Raw genomic sequence first — 6,000 nt, 5'->3', positions numbered from 1 at the left:
TCTGCCTCTGTTGCTGACATGCTACAGAAGTTCATTTCCTGCTGGGAAATGAATAATGGGTAAATGAACATACCCATATTGCAGGCAGAAATACTGGGTCAGTTACAGCCTGCAGCATGGCTTCACCTGTTGGAGCCTTTGGTTAAAACTGCAGTATATTTTCCCTCAGAGGCTGCTGCTAGGTTATGAGGGGAAGGGCTGCCTTATGCTGTTTGGCTGACACTGCTAACAGAGAAAGGCACGGGAAAGCAAAGAGATGCGTTGACTTTGCACAATGTCTTTTCCCTGCAGAGCTGAGCAGAGGGACCCGGCACCAGAGCTGACGTCTCTGAGAACTGGAGCCAAAGCTGCCCTGGAGCACGTGGGGACGGGTCATGGACAAAGCTGTCTGCAGTAAGTTTGCCTCTCTTTGAGACCTGACGAGTTGTTCCTAGCAGGCAATTTCATCCACTTTTCCTTTTGTTGCTATTCTTTTTCCTTATTCCAGACCTTTGCAAGCTGCTCGGTTGAATAATTTCCCTGTCCCCAATGCTTTCCCATAATATCTGGTTACAGGAGCTGGTGCCATCTCGTTGGGTGCACGGCTTCATTTTCTGTTGGTCTTTTTGTTGTTAGTTGTGATACTTCAGCTCTTCTTTTTCCAAAGGTTTTGTCTGTTGCAAGGCTGTTTTAAGCATTCATAGAATCATAATCACAGAATGCTTTGGTTGAAAGGGAGCTTTAAGATCATCTAGTTACAACCCCTTGCTGTGGGCAGGGACACCTCCCACTCAACCAGTTTGCACTGTTTCTCTTGGTTTTTCAGCATATATTGTGTTCTTTGAAGGAAATTGTTTGTTTCTTGGAAAAAAAGATCTGTTCTGCTTCCCATTTGTAGGCATCTGCTGATTTGTCTATTGAAAAAACAACACAACAAAACAACACAAAGCCCTGAGTTATACAGCCCACGTATGACAAGATTTTTGGCAAGTGTGATTGCATTCACAAGAAAATATTGTCTAAAAAATGCAAGCTCTCTTTCAGAAGGCTCATACTACAGATTCTGATTTAAACAGCAAAAGTAAGGACTTTTTTTTTTTCTTGTTTGGAAGTGTACTGATCAGAACTGCTCTTCTGACACTTCTTGTAAATGGCGCGCTTGCCCCGAAGGTTTCCTCATCATCTGTTGCAGGAGAATTTTCCAGTTAGGCAGTGGCAAGGCTGTGTGACCCCAGCACTCAGCATTTCATCGGAGATGGGAACGTGTCACACATCAGATGTGACACTGGGCTGCCTTACGGTGTCCTAATGATATTAAAACAAAGGGACTGAGCTAGAGAGCGTGTACAGAAGGAAGGAAGGAAAAGGTTGTGCTGTCATGTGAAGGCAGATTTCAGATTTTTGGAAGCAGCAACTAAAAAAAAAACCAAAAAAACATGGAATTAAGGGAAAACCTGCCCCTAAGAGAAATGAGAATAAGTGGCAGGCTTGGGGCCATCCAAAGAGGTTGAGAAATACTGGAAATGGCTAAAGGTTCAGCTGATGTAAAGCTTAGTTTGCAGCAGCTGAATTTCTTGCTCTTTTTACATCTCTGGAATTACAGACTGCTGGGTTATGTCAGCTAATATTCAGGTATTACATGAAAACAGCAGTTAAGGTTTAACAATATGTTATTACAGAAAACATATACACACATTTTGCTCAAAAGCTGTAACTTGAGTAGGAAAAAAATCTCACAAAGAAAGAAGAATTCATTGGCTGAACTGAGTGCTTGTAATGTTTCTCCAGGCTACAGAGCAGCAAGGAAATCCAGTGGGCTTAATTGTGCATTGCTGTGTTTGCTTAGTGTTGGAGGGGCCCTTAAGGCGTGCAGCAATACTGAATTGGGTTCAGTCTGGTTGTAAACCATATCAGAGCACTGTTCCAGAAGGGAAAAAAAGCATGTTTCAGCCATGGTGATGGTGACAGCGGGCCACCTCTGCTGATGCACATCTTTGTGAGTATGGCATGCAGGCTCTTGCTCCTTGCTGGCAAAAGTGGTGATGACTGTTGAAAATTAGTGTGTTGTAGCTGAGAACGTTCTCTATTAAATGGTGGTGTTGTGCTCTTTGTATTAATTGTAGTTTCCATGGAAGTAAATACGAGGCATTACTTTTGGAGCAACTTACACACTAAAACTTCACCGCTACTCTTCAGTCTGAAAATGTTTCCCCCTTTGTATCTTCAGAACATTGGAATGAACAGAAAGTTAGTGTGGGCTAATTTCAATTTCTGAGTAGGTTCTGGGTGAGTTCCCTTCTCCTGGCCCAGTTTCTTCTGAGCTGTGTTTTTCTTTTAGTCTCATCTGGTATGAATTACATTTCCTTGGCCACACATTGCAGTCTGGTCATTAGTAACACATGGCAGCTGTGCACAGGTGTTTTTGTAGTTGGTGGTGTGCTTTGGTAGGAGGTTTGTATGTGAAAAAGCAAAGTAAGCCAAACTCCTGACATCAGGGAGCTCCAGAAGCCCCAGTCCAAAAAATCCCAAGTCCTTCTTTTACTAATAAAGGTCTGCAAAACTTGGGTGCTGCCAGTAAGGGTGCTGATACATAAATTGGCTGCTTGCTCTTCAGAAAGAACACCAAAGCACAGTCTGAGAAAAAAAACCCAATGCTGTGCAGGTTCCCCCCAGGGAGAATTGTGGCTGTGTTTGCGGTCCCAGCAGAGCTCTTAGCACTGCTGTAACGCTGTGCTGCAGTGCAAACAGCAGCTTTGTCCCCTGTCTGTGGCTCAGGTAGCTGCACTAATCCACCTGTGGCAGCTGAACTGCAGCTGAAGGGTACGATGGTCTGTGAATCATCTTAATCTCTTCTGGTGCTCCCACTCCTTACTTCTGCATTTACATAGATTCATATAAAGGATTATTTTCTGCAGCACTGTTTTCCATGACTTAATCCCTCTCGTACAGTACTTAAAAAAAATCCCATCTTTGTGACAAATCTCCCTTTTCCACTGTGGCCCATCCCTTTCAGTTTCTGTGCCTTCTTTTTCGTGGCCCTTTTCCAAGGGGCTCTATGGAGTATCATGGCATCCAATTCTGAGTTCTCCAATTGCAGAGTCTCATATGAGTGCAGTTACTTAATGTCTAATAATTTTTCCCAACTCTGAAGTTTGTCACCTGCTCTCATTGCTGCAGACATTGTGCTGTTTCCTGTGAGCCCAGTCTGTACGACTGGAAAATAGAGGCTGCACAAAGTGAGAGTGAATAATGACTGCAGCACATGTGGGCAACGCTCTTGGACCAACGTGTTCTTCTACCCCCTGCCACCATTTTGTGCTGTGTGAAGGCTGCTGGGAACAATGGTGTGTGAGGTCATGTGCTGGAGTGAGGTCCTTCAGCCTTTAGGGCCTGAACCTCTGGAGACGTGCTCTGCTTCTGAGAGCTCTGCAGTGTCCACGTGTTTACATTCATTGTACAGGGAGGTTTGGATTTCTTTGGGGAGGTGGAGAGAGTTCACAGATCAAAAGTCCTGTGATAGCCACACGATGGTTTAATTTGACTGCTCTTTTCATACAGTGCCACCTGTGGGAGGCAGAAGAGAAGTGAGAAGGCATCTCTAGGGGACTGACAGCTCTGACCTGATGTTCCTCATGCTTTGAAGAAAATTCCTGTGCCACTTTAGGCTCTTTTCTGCCTTTTTTTTTGTCTCCACGGTTGCAGAGGACATGGAGTCAGATTTGGGTCAGACGGTGGTTACATCTGTTTCAGGGTTTGAAACACCTCTGACCTGGGCAGGAAGTCTCTTGTGGCCACGGCATGCTATGTAGGTCAGCGCTGTCTGGCAAGGCACGCGTTGCTGGAGAAATGAACATCTAACACGTAGCTGCATCGTGGTTGCAAGGCAAGGAAGTCTGCAGCTGCTCTTTATTTCTCCTGATCAGGGCCATGATTTGGGGTGCTTTGATGCAGATGAAAATGGGAGGATTTCAGCTTTTTCAAAGCTCAAAGCCTTCATTGTCCTGTGGAAAAAAAGGCATCAGTCAATCAGTCGGATGTGATTCAGATCACCCCCTTCTCTTCCTGCAGGGAATGTGAGGGTTGGTTTGACTTGGGTTCATTGTCCAAGCAGGGCATTATTCCTACTTTATTTCCCACTCTTTAGATCTGCCCTACAGAAGATCGTGTTGCAAGTACTGTCTATTTTCCCAAACAAAGTGATGTGCTTTAATTAAATTCCCTGTTTAAAATTCAGTTATTCATTAAAGGTACCTCAGAAAGAGGTACCAACCTTGGATATATAGTCCTCTGGCTGAAGAGGAGAACTACAGGGGTGTGAATTAGACATTATTTCACAATTAATTTAAAAAGTGGAGAGTTTCTTGGCCAGTTAGTTACACAGATGTATTCTGTTCACCTGTTAATTTGTCTGAACATTTCAAGCTGGCGCTGCTCTGTGTTGTTAGCAAATCTGCATGCGTTGGCCCGGTGTTTCTCTCCCATGGAGCCTGGGCTTTGCTGTTCTCAGTTGGCTCTCACAGCTGGGGCTGAGCCTGAATCCAATCCCTGGTAGCTCCACGCTCTCCTTGGGCCGGGGTGGCACCCATTGGGTGTTCTGGGTTTGTGGATAACTTCCAAAGGGTTTTTTTGTGACAGACACAAGCAGACAGAAAAGCTTTGCAAACTGCAAGCTGCTTTTATCCACAACAAAGCGTGTACAGTTCTCATCAAACAATAATATGTTTATGTATTTCTGTGCTGCTCGTTTTTGTTTCCCACTGCTCAAGTGCTCTCTGTGCTGAGGTTGAAGCTTTCAGGGCCCAGCAGCTCTCTGCCAGCAGATGTCTTCTCTGCTGTAACAGAGAGCCCCTGTTTCCTCCTAGCATCTTTCATCATCTAGCCTCAGCATAAAACATCGTCTGCTATAGAAATATGTTTCTTTTTCCCTTATCTAACCAAGGTTCCTTTGTCTTTGAATTTCATCTTTTATATTCTCAGATATAAGACTGGTTTGACCTTGTTTTCCTGCATCAGTGGAGGAAAACCCTCCCCAGCCAGTTAGAGAGACAAGAAAATTAGGGTAATCAGAAAGAGGGCTTTTCTTTCTCTCAGATTTTGATGGGCCTGGCTTTTAACAGTCTTTGCTCAACCTGTGTACAAAGAAGCAGGCAGAAGGTGCCGTGGTCTTTGCTTAGCATAAGGAACATTGGGCAGTAGGTAGCAAAGGATGGTCAAAAGAAAAGGAGCAAAGATTTCAGACAAGTAACTTGGGCTGAAGAGTTTTCCGCGACGAGTGAAGTGTCAGAGAAGCTGTGACAGCTTGCTTGTGAAAATGTGAGCTGCAATCAGAATCCAAGTGTGCTTTGATATGGTTAAAAGTTTGAAAAAGCAAGGCGTAATTTTTTTGGTTTTGTCAAGACTGTGTAATCTCTTACTGTCTAGTAAGGTGTGATCAAAAAGAGATGCTGTCTGGGGGTGGCAGCCGTGTTCTGGGCAAGTGAAATAAGCGATGTGTAAAGGTCAGAGCTCCCTGTTGATAAGATAAAGGTATTGAAAGGGCAAAAGGACCGCAGAAAACCAATTTCAGCTCCTGTGTCATTACAGCAGGTGCTGTATGAAGTGGGTAGAATAGCTGAACAAAGCAAAATGGAACAAAGGCAGGATATTTAAAGCAAAATACAGAAATAAATGAGTCATGCCCTTTCATTAAAGTGGAGGGAAATAAATTTCTACCTCTGTTAATTTCTGAACGTGATATAAAAGCAGCCTTTAACAAAAGGAAAAAGAAATCCTCATTCCATTTCATTTCCTTTAACCCAATCAACCAAAACCCCTTTATTCTGTGGAAGCTGCCAATAATGTCCTGTTACAAACAAAATCAGTATTTTTCAGGAGACTCAGCTTTGATCTTCCTTCATAATTGAAGCGATGGGGTGTTTGGTCTTAAATAAACACATCTGTACTCACGAGTGTGTTGGATACACAACAGGAATGGAAGCATGCAGTACTGGTAAGTGGGATGGTGCTGTATGAGGACAGCCA

Source organism: Tetrao urogallus, assembly GCF_951394365.1.
Source record: "Tetrao urogallus genome assembly, chromosome: 9".
Taxonomy (NCBI): Eukaryota; Metazoa; Chordata; class Aves; order Galliformes; family Phasianidae; genus Tetrao; species Tetrao urogallus.
The sequence above is the reverse complement of the archived record's forward strand: the minus strand, read 5'-3'. Positions refer to the sequence as shown.